Below are 21,685 nucleotides of genomic sequence, written 5' to 3' on the forward strand. Positions count from 1 at the left end.
GAGGAACTCAGCAAGTCAAGTGGCATTTATATTGCTCAAGATTTCCAGCATCTGCAGAATCTCCCTGTGTCTAAAATTTATAGTGGTGTTGAATTGTGCTTCTTTTGGAAGGTGGCTAAGAGGAATTGAAGAGCTCCCTCTAGTGGAATTCAGTGCATAAAGGAAGAAAATTTACAGCTGAAGCACAAAAATGTCTTGACAGAAAGCGCAGCTTAAAATATTAAAACATGCTCATTAAGCTTGTAGTCAACGTCTAGCTAACAAATCCTAGGTGTATGTATGTGTATGCGTATATATCTGCATAAGACTTTTGCACAGTTCATTATATTATGTCTTTCCAGTTACCAAATAACTCTTAATACTACTGAGCTACCACAAAGCTAAGTATTCTTATTTCTGTTTCCCAGCCACCTTCCTATTTTAACCGATATACTGTACTGTGCAAAAGTCCTAGTCGCCCTAGCTATATGCATGTGCCAAGGACTGTTGCAAGGTACATGTATTAAATTATTATATTTATTTTTCTTCCCACTTTAAACACCCGCCATGGTTGGCCTCATGCAAGCAAGGAATTTCATTGTACCCTGCTGCATATAGGCACCATGCCATTGTAGTGGTTAGCGAGATGCAATTACAACTCAGCGTGTTGGAGTTGGGAGTTCAATCCCGGCACCATCTGCAAGGAGTTTGTATGTACCCCCCCGTGACCGTGTGGCTTTCTTTTGGGTGCTTTGGTTTCTTCGCACAATCCAAAGAGGTATCCAGTAGGTTAATTGGTCTTTGTAAATTGACTTGTGGTTACGCTAGGATTAAATGGGTGGGTTGCTGTGCAGTGTGGCTCATTGGACCCATAGAGTATAATCTCAAAATTAAAAAAATCAATTTGAATTAGATAACTAGTTTTAGTATATATTATAAAACAGTTTATAACACCAAAAACAGAATGCTGAAAGAACTCAGTGGGTCAATTAGCATCTACAGAAGCAAAAAGGTGCGAATCACCATTTTGGGTTGAGACCCTGCATTGGAACTGAGAGGGAAGAGGAAAGATTGCCAGTCTATGACAGGATAAGGGGAATAGAAGCCGGGAGGTGATAGGTAGAACCAGATGGGGAGAAGATGATTGACAGATGGAACCCAGTGGGAGAAGCAGATGGGAAAGACAAACAGTGGAGAAGAAAACTGTTGAATGTGTGTGAGAGAAAACACCAGGGATTCGGGTTACTTGAAATTAGAAAATTCAACGTTCATACCATTGGGTTGTGAGCAGAAATAATGATGCTATTTTACTAGTTTGTGTTCGGCCACTCTATGGCAATTGAGAAGGCAAAAGACAGACAACTCAGTGAGGGCTAGTTACATGAAGCTGAAGACATGAGATGGCTGTAGTATACAGATCACTGATGCTCCATAAGCATTTTGGAAGGCTTTGGTCAAGCCACACTTGGTATATTGTGAACAGGTTTAGCCTCTTACCTACGAATGGAAAGGCTTCCATTGAAAGGGTCCAGAGGAAGTTCACAAGAAGTTCACAAGATCCTGGGAATAAAAAGGTTAACATATGAGGAGTGTTTGATAGCTCTGGGCCTGGAGTTTAGCAGACTGAGGGGGGATGTCATTGAAACCCATAGAATATTGAAAGGCCGAGAAAGAGTGGACATGGAGAAGAGGCTTCCTACAGTGGAGGAGAGGAGTCTAGGACTACAGGGCACAACCTCTGAATCCGAGGATGTCCCTTTAGAACAGAGAAGAGGAGGAATTTCTTTAGCCAGAGAATGATGAATCTGTGGAATTAATTGGCATGGATGGCTGTGGAAGCCAGGTCATTTAAATCAGAGGTTGATAGATTCTTGATGAGTAAAGGTGACAGAGGTAAAGGGGAGAAGGTGGGAGAATGAGTTTGAGGGGGGTAATAAATCAGCTATGATGGAATGGTGGAGCTGACTTAATGGGCTAAATGGCCTAATTCTGCTCCTGTGTCTTGTCCATCATGATCCCATCATTGGTTACATAGACCCCTCCCCTCTACCTTCTGTAGGGACTTGCTCTCTGCACCTTTCCTCCCCATCCCCAGGCACTTTCTCCTGCAACCAAAGGAGGAGTCACACCAGTCCCTTCACCTCCTCCCTCATCCCTCCCTCCTCCCTCATCACCTCCTCCCTCATCCCTCATCCAAACAATTTGGAAGAACAACATTTCATGACTAGCTTACAGCCAAGTGATAAAAATGTTAAATTTTCCAATTTCAGTTGTGCACCCTCTGGTGCTCTCCTCCCCTACATACTCATCTGTGCACCCAGTTTTATTTTCTCTTTTTGTTTAGCTTTTACATCTCAAATCCTCACCTGGTTCCACCTGCCCAGTTTGAATAGAATAGAAACAGGAGAAAGTCCGCAGATGCTGGAAATCTAAAGCAACAAACACAAAAGCTGGAGAAACTCAGTAAGTCAGGCCACATCTCTGGATAAGAGTGAACAGTTGACGTTTTGGGCCAAGACCCTTCTAGCCTTGTTACTGATTATAATATTTCAGTAAACAGTAGTTGGATACATTTCACTTGTAAGCATTAGTTTGAGTTGAAAATTGGTGATATTTATGTTAATGTCTAAGAGTTAGGTACAATTTATTTTCTCTTCCTTGCACCAGCTTTGAAAAATAAGCTACAATTCCATTAATCTTTTTTTGTATTGAAATATCGAGCAGGTTGATTTTCAAAGTTACATGGATTTATAGTTACAGATGTTCCCAACCTTCTTTTATGCCCCAGACCATTAAGCAAGGGGTCCGTGAAAGTTGTGCACATAGACTGAAAGTTGCTAATGATTCTGTTATGAGTCATATAACTGAGATGTCCAGCAAATAATAAATTTATATCAAAAGAAAATATGTGTATAATTCGTGGTGCATGGCTTTTGGCATAGACTAAGTTTATCTCTAGTGCTTGCTGACTTCAAATATATATTCATATAGAAATGTTATCTATAGTTTCTATTCACTTTTTAAATGAATCAGTGGAAGTAAATTTTTGATTGGATTGAAGTGTGTTTATTAGTGACTAAGTTCAATCTGTTAAAATGTAGGATTAAATTGTATATTACATAATATCAGTATTTCATAATCTTTCCTTCCCAGCTGATTAATTTTATGCTTTTTTAAAAATGTACCTTTCCAGCGTGTTTAATATGTCAACCAATTTTAGATGTTGCCTTTCATAATGAAATGTTAAAAGTCTTTGTACTAAAGAGTGAGTGGTTTTACTAAAACTCTTGGTAAGCATAGAACTTTATTAGCTGGCATATGTGGCCGCCAATCGTGTGTGCATTTCCCTTGATTTTCTAGTGCAGGCTTCTGATAAGCAAGGCTTCAAGCCAGAGTTAAGCATCTGCGAAATCCTTCCTCAGAGTTCATACAAACAACCTGTTTATTAGTGTCCAGTTTTTACCTCTCTTTACTGATTGTATGCAACCACATTGTTTGAAAAGTCATTTGCAAACTTTTTATTACTTACAGTTGTATGAGGAACTTAAAAACAATAGACCTCTTTTTTAGATGCTCAATTACAAAAACTAAAAGCACTATTTAGCACCATAAGACATTGGAGCAGAATTAGACCATTTGATTTAATGTTTTAAAATTTCAAGTTTAATTGTAGAGGAGAGAAGGCAGACAGATATTTTAGACCATAAGACCATAGGATGTAGGAGAATTCTACAGCTGTCCGTGGCAATGAATTCCACAGATTTACCACCCTCTGGCTAAAGAAATTCCTCCTCATCACTGTTCTAAGGGGACGTCCTTCTGTTCAGCGGCAGTGCCTTGTGGTCCTAAACTTCTCCACTATAGGAACCATCCTCGGCACATCCCCTCTATCTAGCCCTTTCCAAATTCAATAGATTTCAATAAGATTCTGCCTCAATCATCAACTCCAGCAAGTACAGGCCCAGAACTATCAAACGCGCCTCATACATTAACCCTTTTATTCCCAGGACCATTCTCATGAACCTCCCATGGACTCTTTCCAATGCCAGCACATCCTTTCTTAGATAAGGAGCTCAAAACTGCTCACAGTACTCCAAGTGTGGTCTGACCAATGCCTTATAAATCTTGGCCCAGTGAAAGTGGAGCATATTTGAATTAAGTTCATACATTTCTCAATTTTGCACTCCATTGGCTTTTGCATAACAGTGCATTTGAAAATCAAATTGGGCACTTTCATATTTGTTGGTTGAGACAGGTTAAAACTGGAACTTGGTCTCAGTGATTATGCAGATAATTCCAGCCATTTGATTTTGAACTCAGTGCCTAAGTGGCTGAGGATAAATGGTTATTTTACTACCAGCAGAGTAGGTTTTATGTATATTTTATGCTTGTATTTCCCTTGTTGAAATGCCATCAATATTATTACACATTTACCTTTAGTTTGCAGTTTAAATATATAAAATTGATTCCAGTGCAGGATTATTTTGCTGGAAGCTATAACATCTGAAAAGAAGGTTGGTTTATTGGAAAAAGCAGGCTTGCTCTTTGTTCTGTAAATGTACACCTGTTTGCCAGTCATTAAGTTGACGCTTGTTTCCTTCAACTGCAATGCTTACAGCCTGACATTTTCAGAAGGAAAGATTGAAATTTGTAGCTGCTCTTCAAAAAAAAAATATATATGCCAAAGGAGAAGCTATGACCACAATTTTTCATTCTCTTAGGAATGGAGCCAGAGGATTGGAGGATTGCAAATGTTACACTTTGTTCACATAGGGGAAGACTAAACCTGGCTGATCATTCTAATGTCACTAAAGGGAAAACAGCCAGAGTCTGATGTAAGAGACAAAATTAGGTCTCGCTTTTAGAAAGCTAAGCTAATGAGTGTTCCATTAATGATGTATTAAAGGTGAATCTTGTGCGAATAATGTGATTTGAGTTCCTTGTTGTAAAATAAGGAGAGAGCTGATGATCTGTGCAGAATTTCAAAGACAATTGATTAAGTTATACATATCAAACATTTTTACAACTAAGTACATATGGTCTGAAAGAGATTATATGAATTAGTGACGATTTGGCTAAGAGAGTGGAGCCAGAGAAAATTGATGCATAGTAGTTCTTTTTCTGACTGTAAGTTAGGTTGGGGAATTGGCTGAATGGCTGGAAGGATAATGGCTCAGCATACTATAATTGGCAGGTTGTGATTAGTGGCATTCTGCAGAGATTTGTGTTAGATCCTCAAATGTTTACTAACAATTTGAGTAGCTTTTTCTTCTATCAAAATTTCCTGATGATATACTAAAATGAGTTTTACAAAAGGCATGTGTGTGTGTGTGTGTGTGTGTGTGTGTGTGTGTGTGTGTGTATATATATATAAAGAGAGAGGAAGCAGTGAAGAATTTTCATTCTGAACAGAAAGGATGGTTTCCAGTACTTAGAAAATGTTATGAACAAGTCCAAAAAGTCGAAAGGACAAATAGAATTCTGGCTTCATCGTGAGAATTTAAACATAGAATGACCAATAAGTAAGCCAACTATGGAGTATTTTGAACAGTGCATGTTGAGAAAGGGGGAGTGGCATAAATAAAATAGAATGATGCCAGGATGTCATGGGTTAAGTTACAGGCGTATAGAACGCAAAAACTCAATTCCAGAATTTGGATATTAAAAGGTAGTTTGATCAAAAAAATGCCAATGATGGGAATTAGTTGTTCGTTTGGAATCTAAAAACTAGTGAAACAGAATAAATTTAAAGGACATTACTTTGTGCCTTATTTTCTGACACCAACTGTTGATTCTTTAAAAAAAAATTGGAGATGGACAGATTTCTGCTAAATAAGTATATTTAGAAAGATGAAAATGCAAGCATGTGGAGTTGTGCCACAGACCTTTTTGATCACATTAGATAGCAGAGAAGGCTTTAGGTGCTCACTTCCAACAATGTGCTTAGACACAGTTTAATGTGGATTTGTAAAGATAGCGCTTTGTATAAACAGTCGGGCGATGGAAAAGAAGATGAAACTTGGAATGTGTATTAACAATTCCTTGCAGGTGGCAGGACATGTTGATGATTGTGAGAATGTGTGTACAGGACACTTGGTGAAATGTACTATAACTACTTTGCTTGAAACAATCAAAAGTTATATCTTAAACAACACACTCAAAATACTGGTGGAACACAGCAGGCCAGGCAGCATCTATAAGGAGAAGCGATGTCGACGTTTCGGGCCGAGACCCTTCATCAGGACTAACTAAAAGGAAAGATAGTAAGAGATTTGAAAGTAGTGGGGGGAGGGGGAAATGCGAAATGATAGGAGCAGACCGGAGGCGGTGGGATGAAGCTAACAGCTGGAAAGGTGATTGGCGAAAATGATACAGAGCTGGAGAAGGGAAAGGATCATGGGACGGGAGGCCTCGGGAGAAAGAAAGGTGGGGGGGGGGGGAGAGCACCAGAGGGAGATGGAGAACAGGCAGAGTGATGGGCAGAGAGAGAGAAAAAAAACAACTAAATATGTCAGGGATGGGGTAAGAAGGGGAGGAGGGGCATTAACAGAAATTAGAGAAGTCAATGTTCATGCCATCAGGTTGGAGGCTACCCAGCCGGTATATAAGGGGTTGTTCCTCCAACCTGAGTTTGGATTCATTTTGACAGTAGAAAAGTTATATCTCAGCTGAAGAGTTAAACTCCTGTGATTTGCCTTTGCAGAGTCTTTTCTCACTGTATGGTATTATCTTATGTATCATTTATATTGTACACTGTCTGTACCATTGTGTGTGTACTTGTGCACAGGATAATAAACTTGTCAACTTGAACTCCTGTTAGGTACAGTACATGTGTGTTCTGGGGTCCTAGATTATGGAACACTCTTAAGATCGCTAGTATATTTTTTATAAGCTGTTCTCTTTCTGCATGATCAATATTTAAACTGTATGTAAGGTGGGAAAACGTAGTGCCCAGGTCTCAAATTTGGAGAGCTTGTGAGATGAAGCTTGTACTCTGCACAACTGTTTTCTGTGCTTGTGGCAGGATGCCAAGTGCAGGAAGCACTGAAGCCCTTCACTGTTGAAGCAGATATAGGGATAAGAGGTGGGAAGAAGGGGAGAGTGTGTTTGGATGGGAGGGGAGCACAGTGGGGTGGGGAGGAAGGAATAGAGTCCAATTTAAAGTCAAAAGTCCAAGTCAACTTTATTGTCATATGCGTAATTGCACGAATAGACTGGGCTAGTGGAAAAACTTGCAGCAGTATCACAGGGACATGGCATCAGATAAACAGCATTCTCGTGAAAAACAATAATTAACACAAATTATACACAATGTTAACAAGAGAGAATCAATTAGATTCAAAAAACTGTATTTTAATGCAAAGTTGGTTATGATGTTGCTGAATTGTAGTCGTGATTAAAGTTTGCAAGTTGCTTCAGAATCAGGTTTGATATCATGGTCGTATGTCCTGAAATTGTAGCAGTACATTGCAAAAATTAATAAAAAACTGCAAATTACAGTAAGGTGTGCATATAAAAAAGAAAAAAAAAGTAGTGAGTTAGAACCAAGTGATTGGAGGAAAGTTGCTGTTCTTGGTGATGTGGGACTATCCTGAGGCAGCTGCTCTTGCAGATATCACTAACGATGGGGAACAGTGTGCCTGTGACGTATTGGATAGAATCCATACTCCACCCTGTACATCAGCTTCTTGTGTTCCTGTGCACAGCCATGGGTTTCATGGGGAAAAGGAAGGAGAGATGCCGAAGCTCATGTTTTAACTACATGCCTTCCCTCTGTTTGTCTCCCCTACACCTTTATTGTCTCCTTCTCTTGCCCTTGGCCACTTGTGCCACTGGGCCCACACCAAGACCTAAACTTTCTTTCTCTCACAGTTGTTGCTACTGCCTCTCTGACTGAGCAGTAGCAGAAATAAGCACTCTCTTCCTCTTTACTACCATCAGGGAGGAGTTAGAGGAGGCTGAAGGCGTACAGTAAACATTTTAGGAACAGCTTCTTCCCCTCTGCCATCCAAGTTCTGAACAGTACACAATCCCATTAACCCTACCCCACTATTCCTCTCTTGCCATATTTATTTATTTTTTAAATTGTAATTTATGGTAATTTTTAATGTACCTTGCTGCAGAAGCAACAAATTTCACATCATATGTCAGTGAAAATAAATCTGATTATGATATGAAATTGTGGAGTTCAGCAGGGCACAAACTTGGAAAAATATACTGCTGTCACCGAGGTCTGGAATTGACTTTGGGGAAATAGTTCATTCTCTACCCTGGCAGCATGCGGATGAGAAATTCAATGTCTGAGGGAAGGCCATGGACCCTTTGTAGCTCCAGGTGAGCAAGCTAACCATAGTTTAGCAAGACTTGCTGATGTACAGTCCAACATACAGTGGCATTCCCTTTGTTTTTGCACCCTCCAAAGGATATCCAGGAAACCAAATTATTCATTGGACCTTATGCTATATGCCATGGTAGATGGTGGGGCTTAACCAAGACGACAATGAGGAATTACATATCTAGTAAAACCATTCAAAACTGAGGAATTTTAGTTGATCAATGGAGAAGATTTAAAGCAGAAGTTGATAGGTTTTTGATTAGTAAGGGCGTCGGAAGGTACGGGGAAGAGGCTGGAGAATGGAGCTGAAAGGAAAAATAAATCAGCCATGTTGGATTGTGAGAAAGATTTGATGGGCCGAATGGCTTCTATGTCTTATGGTCGGAAGATGCTATTTCATTGCATAAGCAAGCTGGTGACTAAGAATCTTTGATTCATGATTTTCAGTGAAAGAATTAGAACAGAAATTTCTTATCAAGATTTTGTCTGTAAGCAACTAAGGAAGAGGAAATGTAGACTTTTCAGAGGTTTTCTGGGTTTTCAGCCCTTCCTACCTGAGGGGGGAAGGGGATGAGGAATCACTCATGGCAGACTAAAACAAGATGTAGGCACTTTTTTTTAAATACGCCACTTGTGTGAACTAAGCAATACTATGTTTTTCCAAAAAAATGATACCTTAATTGTAGTGGCATGTGTGCTGTAATTTTATTGTGAATCATCTGCCTCGGTAGCTGTAATGCTTTTGGGCCTTAGTCAATAGTAGGAGTTTCCATTATGTCATATGTGGCAGAACTAACGCTATACAAGTCGCCAGCTCTCAGAGTCCAATAGCAACCCAGATTTAGAGGTTTTTGTCATATAAATCTGCATGTTCAGTCTGCACAAGTAATGCAATATCGTAGGAGGCAGAGCTTCAACAGATAACAAAGCCTTTCCTAAGTGCATCTGACCCCTTCATAGAGTCGTAGAGTACTACAGCAAAGAAGTACGCCCTTCAGCCCATCTGGTCCATTCGGACCTGATCCACACTGTCCCCATCTCCCCATTGCTTTAACAGTGACAGAGTTCCTCTAGACCTTACCTACCTTTCCCCCTTGAGCCACCACATCCAAGACCTCTGTCTCCACAAGGTGTCATCTCCAGAGGGATCCTAACACCAAAGGCATCTTTACCTTCCTCCCATTCTCCACTTTCCACAGGGCTTGCTCCCTCCATAATTCCTTTGTCCGTTTGTCCCTCCCCCCTAATCTTCCTCTACATGGGTGAGACCCATTGCAAATTGGTAGACTGCCTCATTGAGCTAAAAATGGAACTTTCTGGTGGCCCAACATTTTAATTCCCATTCTCACATGTTGCTCTATGGCTTCCTCTTGTGCCATCATGAGGTCACCCTGAGGATGGAGCAGAGACACATGATATTTCATCTGGTAGCCTCTAAAACAATGGCATGAATATTGGTTTCTCCTTCTGGTAAAAAAATACTGCATCTCCCTGCTTCTATTCCCTACTCTGACCGTTTATCTCTTCTTATCTGCCTATCACTCTCCACTGGTGCCCCTCCTCTTCCCTTTTCTCTTATGGTCCACTCTCTGCTCCTACTGGTTTCCATCATTTCCAGTCCTTTACCTTTCCCACCCACCTGGCTACACCTATCACTCTAGTTATCCTCCTTCCTCTCTCCCCGCCTTTTTATTCTGGCATCTTCCCTCTTCCTTTCTGTTCTCAAGGAAGGGTCTCAGCTTAAAGCATTGACTGTTTGGTCATTTCCTCCAGCATTTTGTGTGTGATACTTTGGATTTCTAGCATTTGCAGAATTTCTTGTGCTGATGAAAAACATTTGTCTCGTTTGTATTCTGAATGACTGACCCCTAAATATGAAGCTGTGATATCCTTTTCTAGACACTGCACCCAGGGGAAGCATCAGCTCTGCATTTATCCTGTCAAATAGCATTGATATTTCCCCTGGGTGTGGTGTCTAGAAATGTTAGGATTTTTGTATGTTTCTGTTCTCAGTCTTCTGCATTCTAGAGAGTGTAGACCCGGTTCTGCATAACCTTACTTCACGAGACAAACATTTGTCAACTTCCAATGTAACAATGAGCTTCCCTGGCAAGCTTTTTTTCACTTCTATATTCTTCCTTTAGGGGAGAGGTCACATTTATACACACTATGTATGCACACTCACCATGACTCCACATAACTGGAGCAAGCTGATTCTACTCCTCTACTTAATTCCACTTGCAATAAATGTTATTATACTGCTTTGGTTCCTAATTGCTTGCTGGACCTACTTGTTAACCTTCAGTGATTCATGCACAAGAACACTTGTCTCCCTCTGAATACCAACATCTTCCATTTTCCCTCCATTTAATAAATGTTCTTTCTAATTTTTCTACCAATGTGTGTCACCCCACATTTTTTACATTGCACTCCAGCTGCTGTATCCTTGCCCAATAACTTTTATTTTCCCCTGAAGCCTCTCAGCATCCTTCTTTCAGTCTGTACCGGCAGAGTGAAGTTTTAATATAAATCCTATACCTTTTATATTTTAACAGGGTGCCTTGTAATTCAAAGCTATCTTGTTCTTATGGTACACCCACACCTCTGTGCTTTTGACCTACCAAAACATCCAATTCAGCAGCAGTTTGATTTTAATTTTTTTTCTAATTATTGTTCCTCCTGATTCCTGTAATCTATTTCTGTTCTACTCTTCAGTTCTATGACTTCCAGGGATATTTAAACTCCCCTACTTATGACCTTTTGGTTGTTAATAATTTTAATTGCTGGTCAATATCATAAAAGTCAGAGTCATACAGTGGGGAAATAGCACCTCCTAACCAACACCATGCATCAGCCAACCGTCGAGCACGTATTGTATACTCACATATGGTTAGGTACACCTGTACACCTGTTTGTTAATGCAAATATCTAATCAGCCAATTGTGTGCCAGCAACTCCATGCATAAAAACATGCAGACATGGGTAAGAGGTTCAGTTTTTGTTCAGATCAAACATCAGAATGATGAAGAAATGTGATCTAAGTGACTTTGACTATGGAATGATTATTGGTGCCAGATGGGGTGGTTTGAGTATCTCAGAAACTTCTGATCTATTGGAATTTTTCACACATAACAGTCTGTAGAGATCACAGAGAATGGTGCAAGAAACAGAAAAATCTAGTGAATGACAGTTCTGTGGGCAAAAGTGCCTTGTTAATAAGAGGGGTCAGAGGAGAATGGCCAGACTGGTTCAAGCTGACAGGAAGATGACAGTAACACAAGTAACCACACATTACAAAAGTGGTGTACAGAACAGAATCTCTGAACACACATGTTGAACTTTGAAGAGGATGGATTACACAGCAGAGGACCACCCCAATTTAAATTAGCTACTAAGTGTATATTAATCTCATTTAATTCTACCCACATTTCCACTAACTGTTCCAAGTTCCATGCATAAAGACGAGATTCTGCAGATGCTGTAAATCCAGAGCAACAGGCACAAAGTGCTGGAGGAATCAGGCCAAGACCATTCACCGTTCCTGACGAAGGGGTTTGGCCCAAAATATCGACTCTTTATTTTCCTCTATATATGCTGTCTGACTTGTTGAATTCCTCCAGCATTTTGTACCGGTGTTCCAGACTCTAGCAGTCACTTATGCAAGGGACAACTTACAATGGCCCATTAACCTACCAACCATATCTTAGCAGCGTAGGAGTCAGTTGGAGTACCCAGATGAAATCCACTTGGTCAAAGGAAGCAATATGCAAACCTGACACAAATGCCATTTGAGGTTAGGATTGAACCATAACGTCAGGAGTGATGAAGAGGCAGTTGTACCAGCTGCAGCACTGTCTCATCCTTCTTTAGTCCTCCTTCCTTAAATACCTACATCATTTACCATACCTTTCCAAGTAGTTGAATGTAACTATATTAATTTCAGTATGGCAATGTTTCATGTTCTGATATGTTCTGCTGCATTATGTGTGTCACATTATAGACTGGCTTATTCAGGCATTGATAGCTAGCCAGCACACATGTCAGCATGTCCTCAACCTCTGCCCCGTGTATGGTGAATGGTGCCTGCCTCACAGCTTCAGTGACTCCAGATCTGACCCTGGCCTGGAGCCTGAGCTGCAGAGTCGGTGCAGCCACTGTGGCTCGCAGCCAATACTCAAGCGTCACACGTTTCAGTGCTCACTTCCGCGGACTCTGCAGCTCATCTTCTGCATGCTATTTGTTGACTATTTTGTTCTGTTTGTACGTTCTGAACTTTTTTCGCACTTTGGATGTTTGTCCATCTTTGTTGTGTTTATTTGTTTTCTGTATTCTATTGTGTATCTTTGTTTTGTTACTGCCTGTAAAAAGATGAACATCGAGGTTGTGTATGGGGAACATATTTTGATAATAAATGTACTCTGATGCTCCCTCGGTGGCCTGATTTGCTCTCACATCCCAATGATGCGCTGCTCAGATGATTAATTGGCTACTGTAGATTCCCTCTGGTGTTTTGTGTCATAAGAAATTCAGGCTGGAGTTGATGGGCATGTGAGGGAGTAGATTACTATAAATGACTGGGGGAGCAGGGTGGGTGGGATTTACTGTAAGGAAGTACTGTACATGGAACACGCTGGTCGGATGACATTACAACTGGCCTGTTCCACTACTGGTCCCAGAACTCAATAATGTATTTGTTGAAGGGACTTGATACACTTCAGGAATGCCTCCTCTGTGTTAGCCCATATGGCATAGGAGCAGAGTTAGGCCACTTGGCCCATCCAGTCTGCTCTGCCATTCATTCACATCTGACTTAATCGCTCTCGACTCCATTCTCTTGCCTTCTTCTGACGCCCTTACTAATCAAGAACCTGTCAACCTCCACTTTAAATCTTCTTGGTTGATCTACTAAAATCTCTCAATTTTGAGTGGTTTCCCTATATAGTTCCTTAATGTCCTCTTAAGAAAAATAGTCCAAGCTTCTTCAGTCAAGCCCTGCTATTTACCATGGCATATAACCATAAAATCTGATGAATAATTTGATTTCCTGGAAATGTTTTGAAGGGTGCAAAAACAATAATGCCACTATACTTTGCACAAATCGTCCTAAACCAAGGGCTCCTAACCTTATTAATGCCATGAACTGCTGCTATTAACTGAAGGATTGTTCAAGTCCCGGTCCCAAGCTGTGGCTAGCTGGGCCACTCGAACACTGAATTTCTCATCCACGTTCTGCCAGGGTAGAGAATGAACTGTCTCCCCAAAGTCAACTCCAGCCCTCAGGGCCTCTCACACTCTACCGACTCAATGATAACAAAGGTTTTCAATGATGTGCCCTGCTGAACTGGTATCAGAATCAAATTTACTATCACATATGTATGTTGTGAACTTTGTTGGTTTTTTTTGGGAGCTGGGCAGTTACTAATTAATTTACTTAAATTGAATGTGTTTTCTTTTTGTAATTTAAAAATTTTTTTTTAAGCTTTCCTCATAATAAGAAGCATTTAAGAAACATGTAAAATTCCTTTTGATAGTTCAGGCAGATACAGTTGTAGTTTCTGCTGTCGGTGCTCTTGTTCTACTCTGCTTAATGTAATACCCTCAGTAGAGAAGCTGACCGTATCTAGGAGCTGTGCGGCTTCAAAAGATAAGTGCAACCAGAGGCAGCCTGTGCGAGATGAAATTGAAGCTGAAATTGAAACTGGCCTATTGGGTTTCTGTGTACACTTCCAACCAAATTGCATGCGTAGAATTTTTAATACAGCAGTTAGAGCAGCACTCTATATAGCACCAGCAATCATCAGTCAGGATTCAGTTCTCGCTGCTGATTGTAAAGAGCTTGTGCATTCTCCCCATGACCGTGTGGGTTTTCTCTGAGTGCTCCAATTTCCTCCCACATTTGAAAGAAGTACGGCTTGGTAAGGTTAGTAAGTTGAGGGTATGCCACGTTGGTGCCAGAAGCATAGTGACACTTGTCGGCTACCCTCAGCACAATCCTCAGACTGTGTCGGTTATTAACGCCGTCAACACATTTCAATATGTTTTGATATATATGTGACAAATAAAGCTAACCATTAATCTTTTTTATTTTTAAGTTTGCGATGATCTTGCCCTTAATCTTTTATAATCAGCTTAATTGTAGTTCACTCTTATATCAATGTGTACCAGCTTCCATGATCTTGGGAGCCATCTCTTGGCTCAGGCAGCCACGAGTGATAAAGCTTGCCTTGCGCAAATGCTGGCACAACCTTTAGCTGATTGTTGAAGAACCTTTACTAAATATCAAGACTTCAGCTCGGCCGTAAAGTTCTCATGATCCATCAGGCAACAGTAATCCTAACAGTTTTTTTCTCTCAGAAGATAAAGGAATCTTTTGAATTCTCTTCTCTCAAGGGTGGTGGAGAACAGGTCACTAAATGTATTAATGGTTAAATATTATAAGCATTGGATGCAAAAGGCCTGAAGCATTGTTCAGGATCCTTACCAACCACCCCACAATCTTTTTGACCCACTACTGTCAGGAAGGAGGTACAGGAGCATCAGGACTAGGATTACCAGACTTGGGTAACAGCTCCTTCCCTCAGGCTGTGAGACTAGCGAATACTCTGCTACCACCAAGGCCGTGTCACTAGGACAGCGAGCCGATTGCTGTTTATATAGTGTCTACTGTTTACCTGTGCTGTGTACTTCACATGCATTTTGAATTATATTTTATGAACTTATTTGTGATAATATTTTGTTTTATGTGCTGTGCGTGATATATATATATATATATATATATTGCAGGTGCACTGTGGTCCAGAGGAATATTGTTTCATTTGGTTGTATATATGTACAGGCAGATGACAATAAACTTGAACTTGACATAAAAATGGAAGATTAAGGGGAGCTAGTAGAGAAGAGGAGCTGGAGCTAGCATAGAGCAATTATGACCATGTTGACTGATGGCACAGTCTTCTCCTATTTTCTTGAGATCTGGAAAGAACCTCAAGGTACTGGAAGAATACTATCGATACTATCTGAGTAAATCCTCCATGTTGATTGGTGGGGCAGACTGGTGGCCTAGTCCTCTACTATTTTCTTGTGAACTGGAAGGCAACTTAGGACACTGTCTCAGTAAATCCTCCCTATTCACTAGAAAGATCAATGATCCAATGTCTGTGAGCTTTTTCAGGCCAATATTCCCAGCTCTGAACCCCGAATTACTCTCGGGTGGCTTTGTTACTCAGGGCACGTGGCTTGCATGACCAACACCAGAGTCCCAAAGCAGACAATTTATTGTGATGGGAAGAGAGTAATAGACAGCATGAAGGAAAGAATCCAGGATCAGCATGGAGCCTCCTTGAAGAAATGGAGCATCTCCACTGATTCCTGAGAAATTCCGGCCTACCAACCCTCAAAGTGGAGAACAGTCATTTGGGATGTCATTAACTCCGTGCATCAGAAGCACACAGGTGTGGTAGAAAAGAAGTACATCTCCTCACTAACATCTACTCACATATCTATCCAAGCTGGGATCTCATGCCCATCTGCGGAAGAGACTGTGACTCCCACATTAGCCTTGTTAGGCCTATCAGAATGCACAAAATCCCAGTGGAAGCATTCTTGCTTTTTCCTGATACAATCTAAGAAGGGATATATTTATAACTTACTTATTTTTTATTTTAATAAGGACATATGCTTATTTAATAAATATATTTATATTTTTAAAAATATTTTATTTACATATATACATAAATTTATATTAATGACAAGCATAACTAAATATTCATGCATTAGTATTAAATATGCATTGTAAATTATTATTTGTATCTAGTATTTAAAATACAATTTATTGAAAATTCTGCTTCTGTTTTCTTTGGAATCTGCATAATATTTAGTGCTAAATTTAAATGATCGTAGCTAAGAAAATATACTAATAAGTGAGCTGTATGGAGGAGCTTTAGATGTTTCTTTACCTTTGTGATTGCAATTAAGCATCGCTGAGTCAGTGTTGAGTAAATTGTGGCATTAGTGTTGCAGTTCCAAATCCTATCCACGTGCAGGCTTCATGTCGCATAAAACTCTGCCATTGCAAATCATGTCACCTATTCAGATCTGATGTAATTTAAATGTTAAGTGGGAATTGCCCAGTATGTTATTTGTGTAAGCACCCTATTTACCACAGAATTTTATGCATAATTTTTCTAATTTGTGAGGTAACAGTTTAAACGTTATTTTGATTAAGATCCTGAAGTTTAACTATGTTCTCTTTTGCTTTACTATCGGTGATGAGAAACAATAGTGGAGCTGCATCACTAAAGAAAAATTACCTCTTACAAATAATAGTTAGTTACCTGCTTTCACAAGGGCACTGTTTTTTTTTAAATCTAGCTCTCTGTAGTTGAGATATTAATGACACTTGGGCTTCTTTGTTCCCCTCTGTTTTTCACCCTGCTGCCCCACATTGTATTTGGAAGCATATATTAACACTCAATTAGATTCAGATTGCATGAGGAGCTTTCAACAAATCACATTTATAATATCTGTCTTTATTTTTTTCCTTTTAATATTAGCATTCAGACAAAACATATTGGTTTGGTGGATTATAAATTTTTGTTGGTAATCTAGAATAGATTTTTCATAAGCTTATGTAATTTTCGAGGTACTGTGAAGGTCAAAAAACTTACACCCATTTAGTCCTTTATTTCTGTGTCTGCTTTTCTCTTTCAATCTCTGTCTGAGCCCTTCTAGTTCAAAAGTTCACTCAATTCCCAAATGACCACCTAATTTTCCAGTTATTCCCTCAAGCCATATGTGTTTGGGTTTCTTTATGGTTTATTAGGTACTGTAGGAAAGAAACATCCGTTATATCTTCTAATGTAATTCACACACACTTCAGTGGTGCTTCTTCTTGATTGCTGGCAGCAATTAAGTCATAGCAAAGAAGGGTAATGCATGGACTCCCCAGGCCTGTGCTTCTCTGCAGAAGCTGACAAAGCCTAAAAAATAAGTGCCAGCCCCACCGTTACCAATCTGCCTCTTTTCTGGCTGCAAGACTGATTGATTGTGAAATCATAACTTGCTTCATGCTAACAGGGAGAGTTCACTGGTAGGTTATTGTGAGCGGATAAAGCACTGGATGAGGTTTTGATTTTTTCTGTATCGAATCTGGGTACATCAGATTAATGGAATTTCAATTACTGCATGGAATTGCCTCTGCATTGTCAGGAAAACGGATGGAGATTCTATTGCTATGTCTAGGAGCTAATACCAGATGCATAAAAGGTGTGCTCTTCCATTATACCAAAGAACAGAGAAAAATTGGAGTTAGATGGTTTTTAACGTATTGATATCTGTGCATCTGTCCTTTTCATTTTTTCCCATCTCTTCAGATTGTTCAATTCAGTTTGACAGTGCAGTTCCAAGTTGAGTGTATAAATTAGATTTAGCATGGATGTTGCCATCTTACACTGCTACTAATTGATAATATTCAACAAGTACTGATACATATAAATACATTTGCTTGAAAATGTACTTTGGATCTTATATTTTATAAGAGTAATTGTGGAGTGATTAATGAATCATTGATATTTGCACAGGACCAGGAAATGAGAACATTACTCACATGAAGATCATTGGTTATCAATACATTTTGATGCCCTACCATGTTTTAACTCCTGAGAATCAGAGGTTTATTTTGAAAAATAAGATTACTTAAATGATTTAAAAAAAAATCCAGCAACATTTAAATATGTCCTAAATCAAGTCACATTTGACATGTCAGTATGTGCACACCTATCTTCTTTTCAGAAAAAACGAACAGTATTAATATATGGAAATCATTATTGACAGTGTGTGTAATTAATGTGACAAATTATATCATTATGGGGATGATCAATACCAAGGTATATTGTGGTTTCAAATTTCTGTAATATCATGAAGCAGAAAAGAATAGATGTTTAGGAATGATTACTTGAGTATAGTCCACTTGGAATTTCATAGAAAGAAGAAATGAGTTTTAACTATTGTCTTGCATGATATTTACATCAATTAAAAGCATTACATAACAGCCAAGATACAACAGAACCTTTACTTAAATATTTTCATAATTATGTATGATGTTTGTTAAAATTACTGCAAATAAAATCATAATAAAAGTAAATTGAACTGTACTGGTAGTACAGGGCTATATCAAGTCTTCTCCAGTGTGCAGGTACTCTGTACATCTACAAAAATAGAAATTGGGATTGGAAATGGGAAATATTGGTCAACTCTTCTGAAATATCCTATATTCTGTAAGGACTGTTGACTCTAAGATTGTCATAGTTGGGGTGGTAGTGGGGACAAGCTCCCACTACTTATTAAATGGTTCCAATGGTGTACGCCTCAAATAGCCTCTGAAAATCAAGCCCAGCTCATGGCCTTCATGTGTGGCTAAACTACTAGGCCCAGTGGAACCATTTCTACTGACAGGAGAAGGGGCAAAGACAGGCTACTAGTGCCCTAAAACTAGTCACTTCGGGCAGATGGGACTCATCAGCCGTGGTTGGCAGCTCATCTAGGAGAAGGAAAACTCTGATCTCAAACCTCTGCTGCCTTGCAGCTACACCCACTCATGGGGAAGGCTTCGAGGGTAGACCGAGGGGAAAAATCCAGAGCTGGAGTCCCTAAGGTAGTTCTACATTGAGTGCACTGCTGATTGGCAACTCCTGCGATGCTGCTGGTGCCAAACTGCATCGGGCTCTGCCGTTCCTTTGGGTTCATCAAATGCATGGAGAGGGGGAGCTTGCTACATGGGTAACAGATTGCTCTCCATATTGTACTGCCCCAGCTTGGGTAACTGAACAGCTAGGATGCAACACTCCTCGTCAACCCTGACCAACAGAGGCCTCCTTCATTCTTAGGACTGATGAACAAGGCAGAAAGTGCAAATGCCAAGAAAACTATTCCACCAATGATGGTCCCAGTTCTAAATGAAATTTTCTGAGTAATCATCCTCCCTCCAATTACTGCCAATCCAGTACAAAGACAGTGTCCCAGTGTGCCACCTACAGAAACACTAAAGGCATCTTCCCAAGCAACTAATGCAATGGTAGCTGTCTGTGACCATTGTCCTCACTCTGCCAAAAGTGTAGGAGTCAATGCATGGGCAGTACCTCTCCATGCAGGAGTGATGAGAACTGACAATTTCCTGAATATTGCACAAATTGTGTAAGCTTGACAATCCTGGAAAAATTATCACATCAGCAATCATACTGTACATCATAAACTTCATCCTCTGATTATGGTAATGCATTGATTATTCACTAATTTAGATCATTATTGCAAACTTGTTATCTGCTAATATGTTCATACACAGTGTTAACAACCCCAGCCTGAGTTATACATTTATCTAAACAATGTATAATTGATTGCTCAAATTCTGTTTCCATTGTACATGTATTTTATGCTGCCACTATTTCTCAGCAGCTCAAGATCATTGATTTAAACTTCAGTAGTGACCTGTAACGTGCTGTAGGATTAGCAATTACAACATACTATGATTGACGTAATGACATACTTCCAGCTGGAAGTATCCTAAATTAAATGGAATGACTCATAAAATTAATATTACTTAGGAAATTGACAACTGGCCCTTATGAGAGTTCCTGAGGTCCTTTCAAATATTTGAACTTTTCTTTCATAGTTACTAGTATAGATCAACAGATTTTAGTTACAACTACTAATTTATCATTTTCATAAAATAATCCATATGTAAAATTGTTACAGCTGAGGCTAAGTTAAGTTACATTTAAGGTAAGGTTAAGTTCGGTTTATGAGTGTTCATCCTCGAAATTAAACAGTGTTTTCAGATATCTAAAGCTGATTTGCATTTTTTTCATTAAATACTTTTATGTGTGATTAGGAAAAATACCACCACAAAAAGTAAAGGTAATTATATGATTCTCCCTATATATAGTGTCTGTGAAAAGAATTCACCTCCCCCCTCATTTTATTGTTTTACGACATTGAATCACAGTGAATTTAATTTGGCTTTATTTTGACACTGTTAAACAGACAGACTCTTTTCTATCAAAGTGAAAGCCGATCTCTACAAAGTTATCTAAATTATTTGCAAATATAAAACACAAAATAATAGATTACATAAGAATTCACCCCCTTCTAGTCAGTATTTAGTAGATGTACCTTTGGCAGCAATTACAGCCTTGAGTCTGTGTGGACGGGTCTCTTATCAGCTTAGCACATTTGGACACTGCAATTTTTCCCCTTTCTTCTTTTCAAAACTACTGAAGCTCTGTCAGATTGTATGGGGATCATGAGCAAATGGCCCTTTTCAAGTCCAGCCACAAATTCTCAATTGCATTGAAATCTGGACTCTGACTTGGCCACTCCAGGACACTACATTTGTTGTTTTTAAGCTATTCCTGTGTAGCTTTGGCTTTATGCTTGGGGTCATTGTCTTGCTGGAAAACAAATCTTCTCACAAGTCACAGTTCTCTTGAAGACTGCATCAGGTTTTGCTCCAGGATTTCCCTGTAATTTCCTGCATTCATTTTACCCTCCACCTTCGCAAGCCTCCTGGGGCCTGGTGCAGTGAAGCATCCTCACAGCATGATACAGCTTCCACCATGCTTCATGGTAGGGATGGTGTGTTTATGATGATATGCTGTGTTTTTGCTTGTGCCAAATATAGTGCTTAGTCTGATGGTTAAGAAGCTCAATTTTGGTTTCATCAGACCATAGGACCTTCTTCCAGCTGACTTCAGAGTCTCCACATGCCTTCTGGTAAACTCTAGTCGGGATTTCATGTGAAATCCCCTTCTTGTACAGTCACTCAGTTTTTGAGGATGGTCTGTTCTAGGTAGATTTACAGCTGTGCCATATTCTTTCCATTTCTTGATGACTGACATATCTGCACTGCTACGGATATTCAGTGACTTCAAAATTTTCTTGTATCCATCTCCAGACTTGTGCTTTTCAATGACCTTTTGGTAGAGTTGCTTGGGCTATCCGTTTACCTTCGTGGTGTGGTTTTTGCCAGAACTCTGACTTGCCAGCAGTTGGATACAAGTGTATTTTTACTACAATCAATGGAGATATCTCGACTACACGCAGGTCTCCAAAAACAGATCTCTATTTAGATATATGACTTCTAAACCAGTGATGATTTCATGTGTCATATTAGAGGGTGAATACTTATGCAATCAATTGTTTTGTGTTTTATATTTGTGATTAATTTAGATCACTTTGTAGAGATCTGTTTTCACTTAGACATGAATGAGTCTTTTTCTGTTGATCAGTGTCAAAAAAGCCAAATTAAATCCACTGCGATTCAATGTTGTAAAACAAGAAAACATGAAAACTTCTGGGGGTGGGGGAGGTGAGTACCTT

The 21,685-nt window shown here is 39.5% G+C and overlaps 1 protein-coding gene across 1 annotated transcript in view; it reads left to right on the forward strand.

Annotated features, from left to right (window-relative positions):
* Window positions 1–21,685, forward strand: part of skap2 (src kinase associated phosphoprotein 2) — a 244,576-nt gene that overhangs the window by 33,613 nt on the left and 189,278 nt on the right. The gene's annotated exons all lie outside the window — the stretch shown is intronic.

Source organism: Hypanus sabinus, chromosome 20, assembly GCF_030144855.1.
Source record: "Hypanus sabinus isolate sHypSab1 chromosome 20, sHypSab1.hap1, whole genome shotgun sequence".
Lineage (NCBI taxonomy): Eukaryota > Metazoa > Chordata > Chondrichthyes > Myliobatiformes > Dasyatidae > Hypanus > Hypanus sabinus.